Source organism: Mustelus asterias, chromosome 16 (assembly GCF_964213995.1).
Source record: "Mustelus asterias chromosome 16, sMusAst1.hap1.1, whole genome shotgun sequence".
In the NCBI taxonomy this organism is placed as follows: Eukaryota; Metazoa; Chordata; class Chondrichthyes; order Carcharhiniformes; family Triakidae; genus Mustelus; species Mustelus asterias.
The window spans coordinates 51,973,117-51,998,211 of NC_135816.1; positions in this window are offsets into that span (position 1 = coordinate 51,973,117).

The following is a 25,095-nucleotide window of genomic DNA, read 5'->3' on the forward strand; positions in this document are numbered from 1 at the left end:
TGACAAATTGCAATATACAGATATAGCATGTACACTTAGAAATTACAAGAATTTTGTTACTATATAGATATAAAAGGAATTTCATTTTCATGGTGTGCTGCATTGCCTTTTTATTGAAAAGAAAATGGAGCCCAACTGGCTGCAGGATGAAGTAAATCCGACCGTTGTTATTCAAAAAATAAGCTTCAGTTCCAAGAAACCATAAAATGGGAACACAATTGGTGTTCCCTTGCAAATGAATAATCACATTTTTCACTTTTAAAAGCTTGTTTCATTGAATGAAGTCAATGCAAGAAAAGCATTTGTATTGTCCACCTTGAGTCTTCGCCTTGAACTGCTGCAGTCCATATACACCGGTGTTAGGCGAGAAATTCTATTGTTTTGATCCCGTGTTGTAGAATGATATATATCCAAGTCAGGATGATTTGATTTTGATTTGATTTGATTTATTATTGTCACATGTATTAGTATACAGTGAAAAGTATTGTTTCTTGTGTGCTATACAGACAGAGCATACCATTCATAGACAAGGAAATGAGAGAGTGCAGAATGTAGTGTTACAGTCATAGCTCGGGAGTAGAAAAAGATCGGCTTAATGTAAGGTAGGTCCGTTCAAAAGTCTGATGGCAGCAGGGAAGAAGCTTTTCTTAAGTCAGTTGGTACGTGACCCCTCAGACCTTTGTATCTTTTTCCCAACGGAAGAAGGTGGAAGAGAGAATGCCCGGGGTGCGTGGGGTCCTTAATTATGCTGGCTGCTTTGCTGAGGCAGCGGGAAGTATAGACAGAGCCAATGGATGGGAGGCTAGTTTGCGTGATGGATTGGGCTACATTCACAACCTTTTGTAGTTTCTTGTGGTCTTGGGCAGAGCAGGAGCCATACCAAGCTGTGATACAACCAGAAAGAATGCTTTCTATGGTGCATCTGTAAAAGTTGGTGAGAGTTGTAGCTGACATGCCAAATTTCCTCAGTCTTCTGAGAAAGTAGAGGCGTTGGTGGGCTTTCTTAACGATAGTGTCGGCATGGAGGGACTAGGACAGGTTGTCTGGACACCTAAAAACTTGAAGCTCTCGACCCTTTCCACTTCATCCCTGTTGATGTAGACAGGGGACATGTTCTCCTCTATGCTTCCAGAAGTCGATGACAATCTACTTCGTTTTGTTGACATTGAGGGAGAGATTATTGTTGCTGCACCAGTTCACCAAATTTTCTATCTCATTCCTGTACTCAGTCTCGTCATTGTTTGAGATCCAACCCACTATGGTGGTGTCGTCAGCAAACTTGAAAATTGAGTTGGAGGGGAATTTGGCCACACAGTCATAGGTGTATAACGAGTATACTAGGGGGCTGAGAACACAGCCTTGTGGGGCACCAGTGTTGAGGATGATTGTGGAGGAGATGTTGCTGCTTATCCTGACTTCATTAGTAAATGTGGAGAAGACTGATTGTGATCTGTGAGTTAGGAAATTCAGGATCATGTCGCAGAGAGATGGAGTTTGGAGATGAGTTTCGTAGGAATAATGGTGTTGAAGGCTGAGCTGTAGTCAATAAATAGGAGTCTGACACAGGTGTCTTTGTTATCTAGATGTTCCAGGGTTGAGTGCGGGGCCAGGGAGATGGCGCCAGCTGCGGATCTGTTGCGGCGATAGGCAAACTGTAGTGGATCCAGGCAGTCCAGGAGGCTGGAATTAATTCGTGCCATGACTAACCTTTCAAAGCACTTCATAATGATGGATGTCAGAACCACCAGAGTCCGATAGTCATTAAGGCATGCTGCTTGGTTTTTCTTAGGTACCGGGATGATGCTCGTCTTCTTGAAGTAGACAGGGACCTCAGATTGTTGTAAAGCAAGGTTGAAGATGTCTGTGAATAGCTCCGCCAGCTGATCCGTGCACAATCTGAGTGCACGTCCGGGTACCCCATCCGGGCCAGTCGCTTTCCGTGAGTTGACCTTCGAGAAAGCTGCTCTGATAGCTGCAAAGGTGACCTCAGATACAGGTTCATCTAGGGATTCCAGGGTGGAGGGAATGCTCTCGCTGACCTCTTGTTCAAAACGGGTATAGAGTGCATTGAGCTCATCAGGGTTGGGGGGGGGGGTGCGTTGAAGCCGGCGATTTTACATGCCTTCATCTTGTAGCCTGTTATGTCTTGCAGATCTTGCCATAGTCAGTGGGGGTCAGTGTGGCTAGTCTGGGACTCTAGCTTGGTCCGGTACTGTCTTTTGGCATCTTTGATGGGTTTCTTTAGATCGTATCTAGCTTTCTTGTATAGGTCAGTGTTGTCTGACTTGAATGCCTCAGACCTGGTCTTCAGCAAGCAGTGGATATCCCTGTTCATCCATGGTTTCCGATGGGGGAACACGCGGATTTGCTTCTTTGGCACACACTCTTCTACACACTTACTAATGAAGTCAGTTACTGTAGTGGCGTACTCATTCAGGCAGGTCGCAGAGTTTTTAAATACTGACCAGTCCACTGACTCCAAGCAGTCCTGTAGAGGATTATTCGATTCCCCAGATCAACATTGCACGGCTTTCTTTGATGGATTCTCATGCTTCAGATTTTGCTTGTAAGCCGGGAGTAGGAGCACAGCCTTGTGGTCTGATTTGCCAAAGTGTGGGCAGGTGATAGAGCAGTAGGCATGTTTGATATTTATGTAGCAGTGGTCTAGGATGTTTGGGCCTCTGGTGGAACAGGAGACGTGTTGGTGGTAACTTGGTAGTACGCTCTTGAGCTTGGCCTGATTGAAGTCCCCGGCCATGATGAACAAGGCCTCGGATTTTTCATCTCAAGGCTATTCGTAGTGGTGTATATTTCATCCAGCACGATCTTCACATCCGCACGGGGTGGGATGTAAACTGCCGTCAGGATAACGGAGATGAACTCCCGCGGAAGGTAGTAGGGGTGGCATTTTAGCGTCAGATAGTCTAGGTCTGGGGAGCAGAAACTTGCCAGTGTTGCTACGTCTAGGCACCATGAGGTGTTGATTAGGAAGCAGACCCCACCTCCCCTAGCCTTGCCTGGGGCCGCTGTACGGTCCATTCGATGGATTGAGAAGCCCTTTGGTTGTAGGGTTGTAGGGTCTATGTTCTGGAGGGTAACGTAGATGAAATGGAATTCCCATAACACTGTTGCTCTTGCCTTTCTTGGTGGTAGAAGGCACAGTGCACGGGGATATTGCTTAAATTGGTGCAGTATCGACTGTGGAGCCTAAGTATTGCAGCTACAGTGTCCAGTGATGGAGAGGGTGGATATCAAGTCCGATGGCAGGAAACTCAGTCCTGGGTGGCATTGAGCCATATGAGGGGCGGCACGGTAGCACAGTGGTTAGCACTGCTGCTTCACAGCTCCAGGGTCCTGGGTTCGATTCCCGGCTCGGGTCACTGTCTGTGTGGAGTTTGCACATTCTCCTCGTGTCTGCGTGGGTTTCCTCCGGGTGCTCCGGTTTCCTCCCACAGTCCAAAGATGTGCAGGTTAGGTTGATTGGCCAGGTTAAAAAAAAAATTGCCCCTTAGAATTCTAAAATGCATAGGTTAGAGGGATTAGCGGGTAAAATATGTGGGGGTAGGGCTGGGTGGGATTGTGGTCGGTGCAGACTCGATGGGCCGAATGGCCTCCTTCTGCACTGTAGGGTTTCTATGATCATTGAGTGCTGTTGCAGTGCGCATATCCAAGTGGGCAGTACATATTTAAAAAAAAAATTTGACTCCATTCTTAAATTTACAAAGCCAATGCTCAGAGTGGAATAGGCAGACCTGCTTTCCATCCCCTTGCTTGCTCCAAAAACCAATTCAAATTCAAAATAAATCCAATTCATGGTCCCCGTAAGATCCAAGCTGACAAGAAAAGACACTGCAAACAATCTTGGGCTCGATCTGATGCTTGGTGTTATTTAAAAGGCCGAGAAGTGGTGAGTAGTAAGTATTATGTCACACTCATGATTTGAGCTTTGTCGATGGGAGAGAGGCTTTGAGGGGTCAGGAGTGAGCTACTTGTTGCAGTCACGTTCCATAGTGTATCTAGGTTTTATCTTGCTCTTGCAGCCACAGTGCGATATGGCAACTGCAGTTCAGCTCTGAATGTTGACATATAGGATGTTGATGGTGAACTTTGACATTGAGGTGCTGTTGCACATTAAGGAAAGATGACAGGGCTGTCTCTCATTTGAATTTTATGTGGTGAAAATGTTACCTGTTAATTGTCAGTCTAAGCCTGCATGTTACCCAGGACCAATACTCAGGTGGCATGGGTACATAATTTCTATGAAGACTCATATGCGAACCTAGAAGCTAACAGCGGTATTCAAATTCAGGGCATTGACTATCTCCAACCACTCAGGCAGCACTTCTACTGCATTGTTGCATATTGTCTAGGACCAGGTTAAAAAGTTGGTGATTGGACCTTTAGTCAGCCTGCTCCTCGTCAAACAGTGCATGTTTTTTTTAGATCTGCTTAACTGTAGAAGTATCTAATTCTGGTATTGTTGGGAATTTTACTGGCATGCCTGCCCGAGGCTCGTAAGATCACATCCGAGTCCAACAGAGAATGCCGCTCTGCGAGCCTCGCCCGCCCCGATTCTGGGGCGGGCATGCCGGTAAAATCGGGGCCAGTATTTCTCGTTCTACATCCTTAACATTTCCTTGTTGCAGTATCCTCCATTGGCTTATCCATAATTGGTGAGATTAGAATTGATACAAAACCATTTATTGCTGTTAATCAGTTTGAACTGTGTGAAAAGTGCAATATTGTTCACCAACCGCTCACAAACTCTAACCAGCTTTAGCTGGAAGTAAATAACTATCTTTTAAAATTTATTTGCAACTTGGTCTCAGCAGCCAATTGCAAGAAGCTGTTTCATACATCTTTTGACATTCATTGCTTTAACCACGGATGGAATGATCAAACTGGTGAGACTTTGATGTTCAAGGCTAAATTTATATTAACACAAAGCAATCCTCAATAGTTTCCCTCACTTCTCCAATTTCAATATGCATCATGCAATTTAGCAGAAATCCAGCCCTATTTTCTGTAACCGTGAGATCATTTTAAAAGGCTGTAATAGGAAATGTATTGAACAGCTCCATTCCAAAGTCACGCTTTGTGACAAAATAGAACTCACTTTAGAAAATAATTAAATTTATCACATCACAAAGCATGACGTCACAGCCCTACAGAGTTCGTTATTCCTGATTGTCACCAACTTGTCTGGACCACTAAGCTTGACAGCAGCGAAGTTATAATTTGCATTTCAACAATTCAGTACGACTTTCAAAATGAAATTGAAGCCTGGATATATTTTCAACTTTCTGTTTCTTGACAGAGTTCATGTTTTACTGTCAGTCAGAAATACCACTGTGGTTCTGGAGTATTTTAAACTCTTGGATGTTCACGGCAGCAATACTTTAAATGGTAAGATGGAGTTTTCTGAAAGTAAAATTAACTCCAGTATTAAACATGGTCTGTAGTGGAAGAATAATTGAGTGATGGTCTGACAATTTTTTTCAAATGGACTTAGAACAAAGAACAATACAGCACAGGAACAGGCCCTTCGGCCCTCCAAGCCCGTGCCGCTCCCTGGTCCAAACTAGACCATTCTTTTGTATCCCTCCATTCCCACTCCATTCATATGGCTATCTAGATAAGTCTTAAACGTTCCCAGTGTGTCCGCCTCCACCACCTTGCCCGGCAGCGTATTCCAGGCCCCCACCACCCTCTGTGTAAAATACGTCCTTCTGATATCTGTGTTAAACCTCCCCCCCTTCACCTTGAACCTATGACCCCTCATGAACGTCACCACCGACCTGGGGAAAAGCTTCCTACCGTTCACCCTATCTATGCCTTTCATAATTTTATACACCTCTATTAAGTCTCCCCTCATCCTCCGTCTTTCCAGGGAGAACAACCCCAGTTTACCCAATCTCTCCTCATAACTAAGCCCCTCCATACCAGGCAACATCCTGGTAAACCTCCTCTGTACTCTCTCCAAAGCCTCCACGTCCTTCTGGTAGTGTGGCGACCAGAACTGGACGCAGTATTCCAAATGCGGCCGAACCAACGTTCTATACATCTGCAACATCAGACCCCAACTTTTATACTCTATGCCCCGTCCTATAAAGGCAAGCATGCCATATGCCTTCTTCACCACCTTCTCCACCTGTGACGTCACCTTCAAGGATCTGTGGACTTGCACACCCAGGTCCCTCTGCGTACCTACACCCTTTATGGTTCTGCCATTTATCGTATAGCTCCTCCCTACATTGACCAAGCCCTAGATTGACCCAATTGGAAGCACTCTCACCAAGTCCAAAATGGGTCAAGTCACTCTATGGATTGAAGCAAGCAACCGAGTTGGACACTTTAGCACTGTACAGATGAAGTGTTGCATTGTCTAAGGTACAGACTGGGATCATCCTCCCATGGCAGTGTCATGGCAGGACATAATTTCTTCCGTACCTGCAGCTTTTACTGTGTCGGGAATAATTTCAGTTGCAAAATAGCTCTCGGTAGGATAGCCAGCAAGAAGGAGCCCACCATTGTCCAGCTGTGGGGAGGTTGCTGGTGTAGTGGTTGTGTTGCTGGACTAATGGGGATGTGGGTTTGAATCCCACTATGACAGATGGTGCAATTGAACCCAATAAAAATCTGGAATTAAAAGTCTAATGCTGAGCATGAAACCATTTTCTATTGTCGTAAAACCCATCTGGTTCACTGCTGTCCTTATCTGCTCTGGCCTATATGTGACTCCAGATCCACAGCACTATGGTTGACTCTTAAATGTCTTCTTAAATGGCTTAGCAAGCCACTCAGTTGAAGGGCAATTAGTGATCGGCAATAAATGCTGCCCCAGCCAGCGACGCTTACATCCCCTGAATGAATTTTAAAAGCGTATCTGTAAGTGAATGAATTCACAATTCAAATTATGTAGAATCCCTACAGAGCAGGAGGAGGTCATCCGGCCCATCGAGTCTGCACCGACCACAATTCCACCCAGGCCCTATTCCCATTACCCCACGCATTTACCCTAGCTAGTGCCCCTGACACTAAGGGGCAATTTAACATGGCCAATCCACCTAACCCGCACATATTTGGACTGTGGGAGGAAACTGGAGCACCCGGAGGAAACCCACGCAGACACAGGGAGATTGTACAAACTCCACACAGACAGTGACCCAAGTCGGGAATTGAACCCGGGTCCCTGGCACTGTGAGGTAGCAGTGCTAACCACTGTCCCACCGTGCCACCCCAAAGATTACTCAAAAATTATTCCTAAAGTCCAAATTCTTCCTGAAGGAGGGGTGTTAGAAATTGATTTCTTCATCAGATATAGCACTCCAATGATCTGGCACAATTTTCGTAGATAATGCTTTACAAGAAAGAGACTGTTGACATATTCCTGATAGAATAATTTTTCCTTTTCAGGACCTGGGCATCGCTGGTTAAGCCAGCATTTGTTGCTCGTCACATTCACAGATGAGAAAGTGTAGATGAGAAAATGGGGAGGCAGTGGCATAGTGGTATTGCTATTGGACTAGTAATCCAGAGACCCAGGATAATGCTCTGGGGACCCGGGTTCAAATCCTACTGTGGCAGATTTGAATTAAATAAAAATCTGGAATTAAGAATCTAATGGTGACCCTGAAACCATTGCCGATTGTTGTAAAAGCGCATCTGGTTCACTAATGTCCTTTAGGGAAGGAAATCTGCCATCCTTACCTGGTCTGGCCTACATGTGACTCCAGACCTTCAGCAATGTGGTTGACTCTCAAATACTCTCTGAAATGGAGGGCAGTTAGGGATGGGCAATAAATGCTGGCCCAGCCAGGGACACTTACATGTCACAAATTGAATTAAAAAAATGAAATTGAATTCTTTCTAGATAATATATATAATACAAATTTAGAATATTTTTGCTTTTTTTCTTCATTCCTTGCTCAGACGGTTGCCACACTAAAAGTGTAAGAACAAAATTGCTATCCTCTCCATTAGCTGCCTATTTCTATTAACCACTTTTTGAGGTCAGGAGAAAGGTTGTGGTGAATAATGGCAATAAATGCAGGCAAATAATAGATTTGCAAACCAAAAACATTTTTGCATGTTTCCCACAATGTTTGAATGTTTCCCACAATGTTTGATTGCTCTTCACAATTATCTCACAGATGTCCAATTTTATCATTTTCTTCGCTGTGTCACGGACTTGACCAAAACGCAGATAAAGACGACTTTTGATATGTTTGATTGGAAAGCCTCTGGGGAGATTGGATTTGATGAGTTTTACATGTTGATTTGCATCATAATTGCTAACAAGGTATGAACTTAAATTAGACACTTTGGAAAATATTTTAAGAATATCCAACAATTCCCTGGACAACTTACTGCTCGTCCACGCGCCCAAACCACAATCTTATAGAGTGAAAATACTGAATGAAATTGATATTGTCAAGATGTGCTCACAGAGATGACCATCAGAAAGTTTGCCCAAGACTGCTAAGCCTTAAAATGCCTTCATGCCCAATACAAACTGCTATGCTGAAACTGATGATTGTTTCACCAGGCTGCAACTGGCATGCTGGGGATGCCAACTAGCATGCTGGGGGATGCCAGCTTGTACTTAAAGTAGTAATGCAATGGTTGCAAAGGTGATTGATCAGCACTGGTCATTGTGTGTCTGAGTTGGATGGGGGTTGAAGGAGGCATGGATGGGATGAGTGGAAGTCGGCAGTGACCCACAGTTTTGAGGCAGGAGAATTCCAGTTCAATTGAGTAAAAATAATGTGAGAGTGGTGTTTTAATGTCTCCCTGTGACAAGGATTCTGTCTAGACTGTCCACAAAAATTGAGCATTAAAGGTTGCAAGATAGCTCCTTCACATTAGAAGACCCATGAAGGACAGATAATAGCTTTCTTTCAAATAGCAGCTACTCTGTTGCCAAAACCATCAAATGTAGAGGGAGGGGACTGGAGGGTGGGGGCTGAAATTCAACCTTGGCAAGGCCAAAAAGCTACCAGTAATGGATTGGCCACACCCGATTCCTTTCTCCATTGGCATCAGTCACCAAAGTTAAATTGCATTCCTGCTATTTTCTTGTAGAACACCAGACATCACATTGATTGGGTATAAATAGGACAGACCAAGGTTCTTTCTAAATGCTGAAGCATTAGAAGAAGCAGAGGCCCAGAGAGACTTGGGAATGCAAGTACATAGATCAGTAAAATGTCATAAATGGGCACTGAAATTACATGAAGGCGAATGAAATGTTGGCCTTTATATTTAGTGGAGTAGTGATGGCTACTGGTCGGACATGGCTACTAGCACTGTGAAGTATGGGGACTTTTGCGATGAGGGTATATATGTCATCTGCCTGGAGAGTCCCAATTTCCTGTGGCACTGGTTCCTGGTCACCTCCAGGTAGGTCTGTCTTTGGCATTTCATCTTGTGTTGAGGGATTGACCTTTCTTCCCTCCTTACCTCTCTCACATGCCCCCCTGATGACCAGGGTTCTGCTCTTCCTGCAGTGGCTGTTGCCCATCATCACCAGAGTCCCACAATCTGACAGTTGTACCCAACTGACAGTTAAGCTTTCTTTCTGAGGCAATAGACTACCCAATTGTCCTTGGCAGCCTTTGACATCTATTCTTCTGCCCCTGTGATGCCAGGGTATGCCAACATGTAAAAGCTCAGGTACCAAGCGCCCACTTTTTCTGCTGTCTGCATAGCACCAAGGGCACTCAGTACCCAGTCTCGCTTTGCCCCATGACTTTCTCACATCTTGATTGGTTCCCCACTATGTACCCACCTCCCCTCCAATGTTCTGAAACTGACAACTTCTAAACATTGTGCACCCCTTTAAATATCCTATCCATCTCCTTCCGCAATCCCTAAATAAGCTATTTAACATGTTTTATTGGTCCGAATTGGAGGCAGAGTAAGATTCCTGTCCAGCAATCCACCGTGCTGTTGGAGCCGGACTGAGGCCTTGAAATTGACATCCGGCAAGAATGGCCGTCCTGTCATCAGAACTTAGACAAATTCTCAAAAAGTTGCATCTATCACATTAAATCATTAGTTACCCTCAGCAAAGTTAAATTCTATTGTGTAGACTTGTTTTCATTTCATTGGACAGCACGGTTCACAGTGGTTAGCACTGCTGCCTCACAGTGTCAGGGACCCGTGTTCAATTCCAGCCTTGGGTCACTGTCTGTGTGGAGTTTGCACATTCTCCCCGTGTCTGCCTGGGTTTCCTCCGGGTCTCTGGTTTCCTCCCACAGTCCAAAGATGTGCCGGTTGTGTTGATTGGCCATGCTAAATTGCCTCTTAGTGTCAGTGGGATTAGCAGGGTAAATATGTGGGGTTACGGCGATAGGGCCTGGGTGAGATTGTTGTCAGTACAGGCTCGATGGGCTGAATGGCCTCCTTCTGTACCGTAGAAATTCTATGATAATGCAGTTCTGCAAGGCTAAACACGGCTTGATGTCAAATTGCCATCTGCATCTGATAATTGTCACATCTACTCACAATCACTCTTTTAAATGTTATAGGATAAAATGGAGCAGCAGTTCCTTCATCGTCACTCTCGGTCCATCTTTGACCTAATTGACATGGATGGGGGGCACACCATTACTCCAGCAGAATTTTATGCTGCAGGATTTCTCTTCAACATCAAAGGACGTGCTTATCTGCAGATGTTTAAAGATTATAGTGGAAGTGGTGGTGAGGTAAGATGGCAGAATTGTGGCAGCGAACTTGCCTCCTTGGCCAATTTTCTCATCTGTCCTGAGAACACTGGCACTTGTTGGATGTTGGTTCCATAGATCATGCTGCACTTATGTGGTACTTCATTTAAGTGGTCAGGGTTCATGCCCAGTGAGTGTCAGCAGACCATCAATTGTGAGGTACTTTGCAGCCAAGCCTAATCCTGTCCTCACCAAATATCTAGGAACAATTATAAGCTGAATCGTGGAACTCCTCCTCCACCTTCCCTTCCCCCCATGTCCCCAGCTGATACTTTCCTTCTTAAAACGGGGAGCATGTGCACTGAATCCAACTGTAGGGTCCTTCCCTCTGGACCAATTAAATCAAATAAGAATCTGGGATCTTGCTGAGCTGGTGTGTTTACCCATATAACAATCAAGAAACCCATTTTTCATACTTCCTTATGACTTAATTTTATGCTAACTCGAATTTTGCTGTTCATGAAATAAAAATCAAAGAGTCCCTGCAGTGTAGATGAAGGCCATTCAGCCCATCGAATCTGCACCAACAACAATCCCACCCAGGCCCTATACCCGTAACCCCATGTTTTTACCCTGTTGGTCTCCTTAACCCTAAGGCAATTTCACATGGCCAATCAGCCTAACAAGCACATCTTTGGACTGTGGGAGAAACTAGAGCACCCGGGGGAAACCCATGCGGACACAGGAAGAACGTGCAAAATCTACACAGACAGTGCTAACCACTGCCACCCACAAGATAAGGCAGATGCAAGGAAATCTTAATTTTTATTCCAAATGGTAATCCTTACGAATAATAATACAAATTCCTGTTGAAAGGACAGTTTTAAAGAACATAAGTATATAAGAAATAAGGACATGAGTCGGTTCAAGACTCCTATCAAACCGACTTCAATATCCAATAAGATCATGGCAGAATTTTACATTCACTTCATTTTCCCATTCTATACCATATTCCTTGATTGCCTTAGTTCCCAATGACACATCAATCTGAGCTTTGAATATATTCCTCCATTGGGCATCCATTGCTCCCTGGGATAGAGAATTCCAAAGGTTCACAACTCTTTGAGCAAAGACATTTCTCAAATCTATCTGAAGAAACCAACATTTTTTGTGCTATAAGCTTTCAGCTAATAGCAGAGATAGAATTGGTGGGTACCCATGATTCTGATACAACCCGTGTCAAAAGAAATGGCATGGGCTGGAGGGAGAGTTAGACTTAGCTACATTCTCAACCCACTCTAGCTCCACACAAAATATTTGGGCTTTAGTCTACTAGGTGATTGAGGCAAATTACATAGATTATGTCATATAACACCAATCAAGCCAGCAGAGCGATGCAATATTTATTCATCAATCTGGTCTGGATTCAAAGCAAAATACTGCAGATACTGGAAATCTGTAGTGCAGTAACAGGCCATTCAGCCCATTGAGCCTGTACTGACAGCAGTTCCACCACGCCCTATCCTCATAACATCAGGTATTTACCCTGTTAATCCCCCTGACACTAAGGGGCAATTTATCATGGCCAATCAACCTAACCCGCACATCTTTGGAGTGTGGAAGGAAACTGGAGCACCCGGAGGAAACCCACACAGGTCCTGAGGGAACATGCAAACTCCACACAGACAGTCACCCAAGGCTGGAATTGAACCTGGGTCCCTGCTGCTGTGAGGCAGCAGTGTTAACCACTGTACTCAGCAGGTCAGGCAGCACCAGTGGAAAGAGAAACAAAATTAATTGCTCAGGTCGATAATCTTCCAGCAAAACTCCGAATAATTAGTGCTGGAGCAAATTTTAAGTTGGCACAGAGATGGTGAAGTGGATAGGGTGGGGGAGGGGTGTGTGGGAAAGTGCAGAAAAGGAATATTTTTCGACCTTCTACCTTTCCCTCACCTTCACATTGTTCATCTCCAACTCTTTCCTTCCTTTACTCCTCACTTTCTGTGGATATATTAGATACCAATATTCATTGCAACTCCTCCCACAACTGCTTTGACTACATTCTTTCCCTGGCCTCTTCCTATAAGGACTTTATTCCATTCTCCCAGTATCTCCATCATATGGCATCTGGTCTGACAATGTCACCTTCCATACCAGGGCTTTGAAATGTTTCCAGATGTGCTGTTTCTTGGTAGTTATGAACACTCTAAAATCAATATAATGCTTACTATTTTTGTGCTGGGACATTTTAAGGTTAGCCAATGTCAATCTTTTGCTTGTAACACAGTTGTTAAGGTGACAACAGTGAAACACATTGTGAAAATGGTTCATGGAGTGAAACCTAAAACATTATGTAGGGATCTAGCTGAAGCAAGAGTTCCAATCCTGTATAATATTTTCCACACATTTACTGTACGTGACGATGGTAAGAATGCAAGCTTATCTGCTCCTTGTTGTAGAACGTAGAAAATAAGAATGGATAACAGGATCCTCCAAACCTGACCTTTTGCTAGGCTTGCAATAGGAAGTAAATGAAGATGAAAGGAAGTCAAGTGGGCAGCACAATGGTTAGCACTGCTGCCTCACAGCGCCAGGGACCCAGGTTCAATTCTGGCCTTGGGTGAAGTTTGCATATTCTCCCCGTGTGGTTTCCTCCGTGGGTTTCCTCTGGGCACTCCAGCTTCCTCCTACAATCTAAAGATGTGTAGCTTTGGGTGATCAGCGGGGTAAATATGTGGGGTTACAGGGATAGGGCCTGAGTAAGATGCTCTGTCGGAGAGTCGGTGCAGACCTGATGGGCTGAATTGCCTCCTTTCTGCACTGTGGGATTGATTCTATGGAACTATAAAAGCTACTGTTTCCATTTCCTCTGCTGACAGTAGAATTTGGAGCAGTTTGATTAAAATAGTCTGCTTAACAATCAGATTCCCACCCACTTCTGGTTTTCCACCATTCCGCAATGTTTGTGAAATGCTTCATGCCTTCGCTGGAAACGAATGGGAGTCCCATCAGGTCATGCAAGTCTAGAAGGCTCTAGATGATGTTATGTCAACAGGACCCTGATATGAGTCTGAAGTACCAATAGACAAAGCATGCACCACACACATCCTGACCAATGGCACTTTCTGTTAACTGGCCTCATCAGTGCCCCTGAAAGAAATGGTTGCGGTCCTCTCAGATAAAGGGGAAAAGTGGTTTGCAAATTCTGACTGAAAGGTCAGGAGGAGCATTGATGTTCCTGTTGGCATCACATAAATTTATCCTGGCAATACGCAATCCTCCTTCACTATTGCCTTCTCTCTTACTTTATTTGGACTGGCTGGGCTCCAGAATTGCTAGATTTTCCGTGCCCTCCAGTCGAATTATTCCAAATGAGTGAGCAGCTTGCCAGTCGATTAGTTAGTTTGACCATGAAACTGTCTGTTGACTAACTCTGAATTCAGAACACACCCTGAAGGATGGTTTGCCTGAGGCAGAAATAATTATAGTGAAGCTTTCTTCCGTTACTTGATTATTAGAGAGAAAAAAAAACTGAGAGCTTGTGTAAGGTTTAGGAAGATAACAGTTAAGTCATTTGCTTCACTTCCTGTTCTTCCAGATTATATATGTAAGTTGTTTCAATATTTATCAACAGTGTTGGTATGTGGGAACACAAATCTCAAACAGTTTATGAGACCTGAGGGGAAAACACACATATAAACTTGGTATTTATTCATTGTGGGTAACAGTCACACTCAGTATGTAATAGCTGACAACACTCCACACTGCCTTAAGAGGGGAGTGAGAAAATCAGGCACATATTGAACTGCAACATGAAATAATGGCCAAATAATTGAAGACGTCAGCATGTTTCAGAACTGTGAGAGATGAGAAAAGAATGAGGAAAACATTTAAAAGACAGAAAATGCTTTTAAACAAGCCAGAATAACAAACCATGAATGTTGAAAGTATGGACTCATTTCATCACGGCAATTTTTAATTCCATCTGAAAATCTTTGGGATTAGAAAAAAATAAAACAATACTGTTTTGTCTAACTAATGTGTTTATTTATTTGATCTAGAACCTCACCTACAATGAATTCAAGTTGTTCATTATGGCCTGCTTAGATAAACAAGAAAATATTAATGAAGATAGAAGGAAAAAGAAACCGATACAGCCAATAATTGGACTATTTTCTCATAGAAATTCTCCGTTGTAATATTATACATTGAAACAAAACTCGTCCTCTTCAAAGGGGAATTAGAAACATTTAAATGATACTTTCAACAACATCTGACTTGCTCCATGGATTTAGACCCAATGTATTTAATGTTAAAGTTTAAAAATAAATACATTTTAATGAGAGATGTTTCTTGTAAAATGTTGAGTTGTTAAATAGTGGTTAAATAGCCTATGCCAATGTACATGGCTATAAGGTAAAGTGGCCATAGTACCAGATGACCATAGGCTGCTGCTCTCCCCTTTGAATGGGGAAGAGCTGACTGATGGTGATTTAACCTGAGGATCATCACACCTCAGGTGAGGGGCAGCGCTGAGAAGGCAGGGCCTTAATGGATAATAACCTCAGCCGGTAGGGGAATTGAATCCGAACTGTTGGTGTCATTCTGCATCACAAACTAGCTGTCCAGCCAACTGAGCTAAAAACGCCAGACGTATCTTTGTGATTTATTTTTAGGAGTTATGCAAAGAAAGAATGTGAAGAACAAAGAACAAAGAAAATTACAGCACACAACAGGCCCTTCGGCCCTCCAAGCCTGCACCGACTTAACTAAAACCCCCTACCCTTCCGGGGACCATATCCCTCTGTTCCCATCTCATTCATGTACTTGTCAAGACTCCCCTTAAAAGTCACTACCGTATCCGCTTCCACTACCTCCCCCGGCAACGAGTTCCAGACACCCACCACTCTCTGTGTAAAAAATCTGCCTCATACATCTCTTTTAAACCTTGCCCCTTGCACCTTAAACCTATGCCCCCCAGAACCATAGAAAACTACAGCTCAGAAACAGGCCTTTTGGCCCTTCTTGTCTGTGCCGAACCATTTTTTGCCTAGTCCCACTGACCTGCACTTGGACCATATCCCTCCACACCCCTCTCATCCATGAACCCGTCCAAGTTTTTCTTAAATGTTAAAAGTGACCCCGCATTTACTACTTTATCCGGTAGCTCATTCCACACTCCCACCACTCTCTGCGTGAAGAAGCCCCCCCTAATATTCCCTTTGAAATTTCTCCTTTCACCCTTAACCCATGCCCTCTGGTTTTTTTTCTCCCCTAGCCTCAGTGGAAAAAGTCTGCTTGCATTCACTCTATCTATATCTATCAAAATCTTATACACCTCTATCAAATCTCCCCTCACTCTTCTACGCTCCAGGGAATAAAGTCCCAACCCTAGTAATTGACTCTTCCACCCTGGGAAAAAGCTTCTGACGATCCACTCTGTCCATACCTCTCCTAATCTTGTAGGCTTCTATCAGGCCTCCCCTCAACCTCCTTCGATCCAGTGAGAACAAACCAAGTTTCTCCAACCTTTCCTCATCGCTAATGCCCTCCATACCAGGCAACATCCTGGTAAGTCTTTTCTGTACCCTCTCCAAAGCCTCCACATCCTTCTGGTACTGTGGTGACCAGAATTGAACACTATATTCCAAGTGCGGCCTAACTAAGGTTCTATAAAGCTGCAACATGACTTGCCAATTTTTAAACTCAGTACGCCGGCCGATGAAGGCAAGCATGCCGTATGCCTTCTTGACTACCTATTCCACCTACATTGCCACTTTCAGTGATCTGTGTACCTGTACACCCAGATCCCTTTGCCTATCAATACTCTTAAGGGTTCTGCCATTTACTGTGTATTTCCTATCTGTATTAGACCTTCCAAAATGCATTACCTCACTGTTTAAATGCAAGTAAAGACTTGCATTTAAACAGTATCTTTTGTGACCTTAGTGAAACGACTGTATTTTACAGTCAAGTCAATACTTTGGGTGAAATTTAAAGATGCGGCAATAGGCATAGCAAGAACCCATAAACAGCAATTGGCTGATTTAAGGAACCGGATCCTCTCTTTTAATGATGTCAGTTAGTGGATGAATATTGGCTGGGATTTCCTTGCTTTTCTTCGAAATCATGCCAAGGCATCTTTTTTATCCAACCGATAGGATGGATGGAGAAAGGTTGGCAGGTGCAGGCTCCTCGTCACAATTTAAAAACTTGCGAATTTGATTCAGATACAATATTTCAACTTGAGCATTCAGAAGGCATAGCTTGTACATTCATATGGAACAGAAAAAAATCCTGCTAACGAGGACAACGATCCTCTGGAGAATAAACATGATGCTACTTCTCAGGAAGGATGTCTGAAGAAAATAGCCACTTTACTTCGCAATCCCGTCAAACATCTTCGCTGAATAGGGTAATGGTACAGACCACCACAATAATTATAACTGTCCTGCGATACCGAAAGTATGTGAATTGTCACACTGATTTAGATTGCTCGTTTGCTTTTCAGAAAGTGTCCAAAAATAGGAACTTTTGTGTTACAAGTCAGCACATTTCGTCAGCCACCTAAGCTTGCACCAAAGCCGACCAAAATGAATATCATTAGACACAGTGATTAAGCCTGATACAAAACTGCATTGAAAAGTAAGAGGGGAAAGAATCAAATTGAGCATCAAATGTGGGCATCATTAACAAGGCTGACATTTATTATCCAGTCCCTAATTACTCTGAAGTGAATACAACTGGATAGCTTCTGAGGGCAGTTTACAATCAGCCAGATTGATGTGGGGCTATTGTCACATTACAGGCTAGGCTGAGCCTGGATGATAGTTTTTCTTTCACTAGGGACAATGGTGACCCAAATGCAATTCTGTTAAAAAGACAAAGCAATGGGAAAAAGATTTGTTCATGCAGCACCACTTTAAGCAGCTGGACGCAGGCTGCATCAATCCCTGGGGGTGGCAACACCAGAAATCAAAGAATCCCTACAGTGCAGAAGGAGGCCATTCGGTCCATCAAGTCTGCACCGACTCTCCGACAGAGCATCTTACCCAGGCCCTATCCCCATAACCCCACATATTTAGCCAGGTAATTCCCCTAACCTATACATCTTGGGACACGAAGGGGCAATTTAACATGGCCAATCAACTTAACCCGCACATCTTTGGACTGTGGGAGGAAACCGGAGCACCTGGAGAAAACCCACACAGACACGGGGAGAATGTGCAAAATCCACACAGACAGTAACCCAAGCCAGGAATCGAACCTGGTTCCCTGGCGCTGTGAGGCAGCAGTGCTAACCACTGTACCACCGTGCCACCCCTACTCTACCTGCGCGGTTTGTTTCAATTATATTAAAGAGGAATGCGTTGCAGGTAGTGGCTCACAGTGCTGCCTGCCCTGGAAAATCAATGTAAGTCTGCAGAGTGCTCAACTAGTCCATGCCGTGTGTTTATGCTCCATTAAACCTCTTCCCATCTTTCCTCTGCTAAATCAATCATCATAACCCTCTATTCTCTTCTCCTTCAAAAGATTGTCTATCATTCCTTTAAATGCATCTGTATTATTTGCTTCAACCATTCCTCATGGCAGAGTTCCACATTTTCACCACTCTCTGGGTAAGAAAGGTTTCCTCCGAATTCCCTGTTGGATTTCCTGGTAACTATCTTATGGCCTCTATTCATGCTCTTCCCCACAAGAAGAAACATTCTCTCTGTATCCATTCTCTCAAAGTGTTTTAGAATTTTAAAGACCTCTTTTGAGTCACTCCTCCAAGTTTTCAAGAAGGAATTGACCCAGGCTTTCCTGATATGCATACCCAATCATTTCTGGCTGGCTGGCGGCAGCAGAAGGCCATAGCTGGGCTGTTGGAGATGGTCCCCAACAATCAGAGAAGATTAAGGCTTGGTGAGGGGTCTTAGAACACAGCAACTAAGCAGGACGGAAGGAGAGATTGCAGGGCTGGTGGGATTGTGGGAAGGGAGGGGTTGTGGCAGAACAATTGGTTATCGATTCTCAAACTGTCATAACAGCGATTAGGAGTTATGCTCTCTGGATTATTAATCCAGGTTTCTAAATCACTAGTCTGGTAATATGATGCCTAACATAACCATGGTGTATTGTGATTCATAACAGGAAGGGTTAGGAACGACTTTGACATTAATTACTACTCTATGTGGATCAAGGGGTAAAAAGTGATACCATGCACCTCCTAGTGGTGAGACTCTAAGGTACATCAATTGAATACATTCCTCCCTTGTGCCTTAAAAACAGAATGATCATAGAATCCCTACAGTCCAGAAGGAGGCCATTTGGCCCATCAAATTTACACCGATTCTCTGACATAGTATCTGACCCAGGCCCTCTCCCCTATCCTTTCCCCGTAACCCCACACATTTACCATGGATAATCCACCTAACCTACACATCTTGCGACACTAAGGGGAAATTTTACCATGGCCAGTCCACTTAACCTGCATATCTTTGGACAGTGGGAGGAAACTGGAGCACCTGGAGGAAACCTACGTAGACACGGAGGCCAGAATTTTACTGGCACACCCACCCTGGAATAAGGGTGGGCAAGGCTCGCAGAATGTAATTCTCCGTTGGCCTCGGGCGGGATTTTACGAGCCTTGCCCAAGCGAGGTCGTAAAATATTGGCCAGGGAGAACATGCCAACTCCACGTAGTCACCTGAGGCTGGAATCAAACCCGGGTCTCCGACGCTGTGAAGCAGCAGTGCTAACCACTGTGCCACCGTGCTGCCCAATGATACATTACAATAAAGAAGATTTAGACAAAAATAAAATATGGATAAATACTTTAAAATATGACAAACATAGCAAATGTAAACAAAATATTTAACCATAGCCTGAACTTCTACTCAGCCATATTGAAATATATACTTGTTATGTTGTGGTTTTCTGGTGTCAACAAGAGATTTCAGACTTTATTGGGAACAAAGGGTACTTATTGGTAAGAGAAACTTAGGTACAGAAGTTTACAAAACACTTAATCTCTGGCTGTTCAATGATTCTCCTTGAGGGAGGACTCCACCCTCTGGGGTGATCACTCACTCTACTTCCATTGGTCCCTCAAGTCAGGTGACTCACTTTTGTTGTACTATCTCAAAGTGACAGACACCATGTACACAATACTCTTTCTGACAGGAGTTGCTGCATGGGGAGCAGGACACTTGTCTGTTTTATCCCATTCCTGATCCCAGAGTTAGTTATTATTCTCAGCCATGGTGAACACAACTCCACATTGCAGGATTAAATAATATTTCTTGCAAAACAGGACACCCCAATGCTTTATCTATGGAGCAATTTCTCTGGTTCACACTTCGTTAAATAGACTTTGCAGTGTGTGTCAAGAGTCCAAAAGAAAACTGAAAAAGGCAGTGAATTTGTAGCATCATATAAGAATTTGTATGATGCTACTAGAAAATCAATATGATGAAGCAATTATAGGAAGAGTGGAAAAGGAAATATCCAAACAAGTGTAATAAATCTAAAATTAGAAACAGATAAACAAAGCTGCAGTTTACCCATGAGATTCATGAACCATAGTATGATACTCTATAGTTTCTGACTGTCCTCTGCAATCCAAGATAACATTGCCATCTTGTAATGCACTTTTTACCATGTATAATTCATATGGACAAAATTAACCCTTCACCAACAGTTGGGAGATGGTGAGGGGCTTAAATCAGTAAAAACGAGAAGCCCAATCACTCCCTCCAGCGCCCCCCGTCCCCCCATGCACCTAAGTCTGGCTTAACTGTGATCGGTTTGTGGTTGACACTCTGAAGAGGTGGGTCAGTAATTATAATATTTAAATGAAGTTCTGTTCTATACAAATGGGATGTTGGCCTATATCGCAAGGGGGACAGAATATAAAAGCAGAGATGTCTTGCTGCATCTGTACAGGGCATTGGTGAGGCCGCAGCTGGAATACTGTGTGCAGTATTGGTCCCCTTGTTTGCGGAAGGATATATTGGCCTTGGAGGGAATGCAGAGAAGGTTCACCAGGTTGATACCAGAGATGAGGGGTGTTGATTATGAGGAGAGACTGAGCAGATTGGGTTTGTACTCGTTAGAATTTAGAAGGCTGAGGGGGGATCTTATAGAGACCTATAAGATAATGAAGGGGCTGGATAGGGTAGAGGTGGAGAGATTCTTTCCACTTAGAAAGGAAACTGGAACTAGAGGGCACAGCCTCAAAATAAAGGGGGGTCAGTTTAGGACAGAGTTGAGGAGGAACTTCTTCGCTCAGAGGATGGTGAATCTCTGGAATTCTCTGCCCACTGAAGTGGTGGAGGCTACCTCGTTGAATATGTTTAAATCACGGATCGATGGATTCCTGATCGGTAAGGGAATTAGGGGTTATGGGGATCAGGCGGGTAAGTGGAACTGATCCACTTCAGATCAGCCATGATCTTATTGAATGGCGGGGCAGGTCCGAGGGGCTAGATGGCTTACTCCTGCTCCTATTTCTTATGTTCTTATGTTCCTCAAACTTTGGGACCTATTTGAAGCTAATGGGAACCCTGTAGCTAAAGGGAGGCAGGAGCTACCAGATCTAACAGTGAAATGCTTTTCCAGCCCTTCTTATGGGCCAGGAGGTGCAGGAGTGCTTCTCTCTGCCCCTCAAGTACATCTTCTGCCACAATCCCTCCTTTTGCACAATCCCATTCTCTGTATAATCTCTCCCTTCCTCCTTGTTGCTGCACTCATAGAGCCTTCACTAACACCTGAGCTTCTTTGGATTAGTGGGGACCACCTCCCTCGCTGTGGTCTTCTGCTGCAGTCAGAAATATGTGAGTATTCATATCGGGAAATGAAGAACAAGTTTGGTTTCTTCTCTCTTGAAAATGGCAGAGTTGACCAAATGGAATTCTTTAATATTAGATAAGGTTTTGATAGAGTGAATACAGAATGTGGGGAAAATATAATCAGAGGCCATTGATACAAGATAGTCACCAAAAAATGCAATTGAATCATTACAGTGCAGAAGGAGGCTATTCAGCCCATCGAGTCTACACAGACCACAATCCCACCCAGGCCCTATCCCCAAAACACCACGTATTTGCTCGTCCCCCTGATACTAAGGGGCGATTAGCATGACCAATCAACCTAACCTCTTTTGGAGTGTAGGAGGAAATCGGAGCACCTGGAGGAAACCTACACAGACACGGAGAGACTCTGCACAGACAGTGGCCGAGGCTGGAATTGAACCTGGGTCCCTGACACTATGAGGCAGCAGTGCTGACCACTGTGCCACCGTTCCACCCTAACATTGCTTTGGGTCTAGAGTCACATGTAGAGCCAGACCGAGTGAGGATAGCAGATTTCCTTCCCTAAAGGACATTAGTGAACCAAATAGGGTTTTTCTGACAATCGACAAGATTAGAGTTTTAATTCCAGATTATTTTGAATTCAAATTTCACCATCTGCTGTGGTAGGATTTGAACCCATGTCTCCAGAGAATTAACCTGGGTCTCTGGATTACTCATCCAGTGACGATACCACTACACCACTGCCTCCCCAATAGGAAATTCAGAAGAAATGTCTTTACCCAAGAAATGGTGAGAATATGGAATTTAATACTACAGGGAGTGGATGGAGCGAATAGTATGGATGCATTTAAGGGGGAGATAGAAAAGGGGATATGATGATGAATCTAGATGATGAAAGATGGGAGGTGGCTTGAATGGAGGATAAACACTGGATATGGACCGGTTGGATGGTATATCCTATATAATCCCACATTAACCTTCAATCTATCAAATGCCGGGCAGAAAAGGGAATTGAAAAAAATTCTGATGAGGTCTTACCATTAAATTTGGAAGGTTCTCTTTGTTCCCAGCATTTCTGCATTTCCCTACTGGAGATGTTGGGGCCAGAGTTAACAGAGTGACAAGTTCAACAAACTCATTTTGAAATTATATTGTGGACTCAGAGGGGTTAAAATGATGTCATCACTGTGGAATAATACTGTCACTTGTTTCATAAGAGAGTACAATATATTAATGATTTTACAATTGTACCATAGAAGCCGATTTAGATTAACAGGTCGTTACTTAATGTATTAGATCTTACTTTTCAAAAAGTTAAAACAAAAACTGCTGGCACTGAAAACTTCAATTAAAAAGAGAAAATGTTAAAAACATACCAGAAAAGAAACAGGCCCTTTCAGTTTCTTGTTTTTCTAGTTACAATAGCAGTCCTTTGCTTTTTGTTACTTCCACATGCTGACAGGCTGGGTGCATATTGCCAGCATGGTTCCTTGTCCCGATTTTCAGAGTGAATAATGTTAATCATATCCAGGTTAGAAGCTTGCAGTTTTTAAACATGATTCATAGCTTTTGGGAACAGAGTGAGCTTTACCTCTTGGACCTTCTGTTGGATGGGAATGCTGCTATTGGAATTCAGCTACGTGTTGCGGAAAATAAATCATTCACAATTCTTTACAAATTCACTAGTCAGGCACATTAAAATTAATTGTACCCAATTACATTTTTCCCCTACTTCTATGCAAAATGAAATGATTCAGACATTACCGTTCTCCAGAACTTACTTTAAATGCCAATCACATTTGATTGTTCCTAATTTGAATGATTTAAGCAATGGGATTTTTGAGTTCTACGTGTCCAAGAGCTTTGGTCATGAAGATTGACTCTGTAGTGCCATTAGTACCAGAGCTACAGAGGCCTGAAATTCTCAAATATCAGCCTGAATGCTTCTGGTACACTCTGGTTGTAAGGTTGTTAACACAGGAGCATGCCGAGTGGGCTGATTGTGACTTCGGGCAGTGTTGAATGCTGATTTGTGCACACACTGCTATTCTGGACTGTGCAGGTCTCATTAGTGTCATCTCTGAAAAACTCCCAGCTGAAAATGGGTTCAACTGCAGGAGTTTCCCCCCACTTCCCCTGCTTAAAAGGGAGCATCATGGGTCTTCCAGTTGAGGTGCTTTTGACTCCCTTTTGCTGTTGCAGAGCAGGTGGAGGTACTGCATTGAGCAATATTGGAGGAGTTTTGAAAGGTATTTGGATTTAAAGAGTATGGTGCTGGACTTTAACAAGGAGGTCAGAAGATATTGCAAGGCCAGGAGAACGCTTACTTTCAGGAATTTAACTGTAATTCCTCTTGGAGTGCAACATGATTTGGAGATGGAAGTCAGGGAGAGGGAGTCAGGGAGAGGGAGGAGGGTGTGGGCTTTTACTGGAAGGCCCTATCCAAAAAGGAACATCAGGTACATGTATAGACATTCCAGTGAGTACATCACAAAAAAATCATTCCAGACCAACTTTATCCAAAAACATCTTCAACACCACGTTCAAAACGGAACTATTCACCCTAACACATTCCATTAGTGCCTGTCTTACAGGTATCTTTGCCTGGCCAAGTCTTCCTACAAAGTGCTACCCCAATGGCTGCAACATGGCGGATGGAAGATTGCGGACTTTCATTGTGAGAAACTGCAAAATGAGCTCTGAGTCCTTTCAGTCCAACTTCAGACAGTTCCACCTCACCACCGACAGCAATAGATGGGCTGAAAGGCAATAACAGGGCACTGGTGAAATGGCAATGGTGAGAGCACTAATACTGTCATCCCGATACAGGACAGTGAGTCCATGTACCACAGGGTCCTCCTGGAGCAATGTCTCAGCAAACCTGGTCATCTGTTGAAGGACAGTCAGCGGCACGGTGGCAGAATGGATAGCACTGCTGCCTTACAGCGCCAGGGACCCGGGTTCAATTCCAGCCTGGGGTCACTGTCTGTGTGGTGTTTGCACATTCTCCCAGTGTCTGCTTGCGTTTCCTCTGGGTTCTCCGGTTTCCTCCCACAGTCCAAAGATGTACGGGTTAGGTGGATTGGCCATGCTAAATTGACCCGAGAATCAGGGCGATTAGCAGGGTAAATGTGTGGGGTTGCGGGAATAGGGCCTGGGTGGAATTGTGGTCAGTGCAGACTCGATGGGCCAAATGGCCTCCTTCTTTGAATAATGGCAAACATCATTGCTGCTAATGCAAATAAAGGACGAGAAGCAATGGAGTGGACAATTTGCAAATTAAATGCTGAAATCGAAGAGTTGACAGCATCTGCAAGAGGAAGTATCAAAATGCCAATGGCAGCAACTTCAGTGGAGTAATAGCTGAGGGTTGTTGAGAAATATGTTGCTCGCCTCTGGACTATTTAGCCGACTGCTTCCCACTGCGCATTTCATTTCCCTCATTTACCAGAGCTACAGATCTAAGAAGTGTAAAGCAACTTAGATTTGTTTGCTTCTCGCTCTGTTTCGGTGGGACACTCCATACTGCTGCGTGCCAATTGTAATTGTGTTCCGCTTGTGCAGTGCATGTGTTTTCCTGGAGGATTTGATTTGGAGAGAGTGTATTAGAACTGGTGCACAGAGTACTG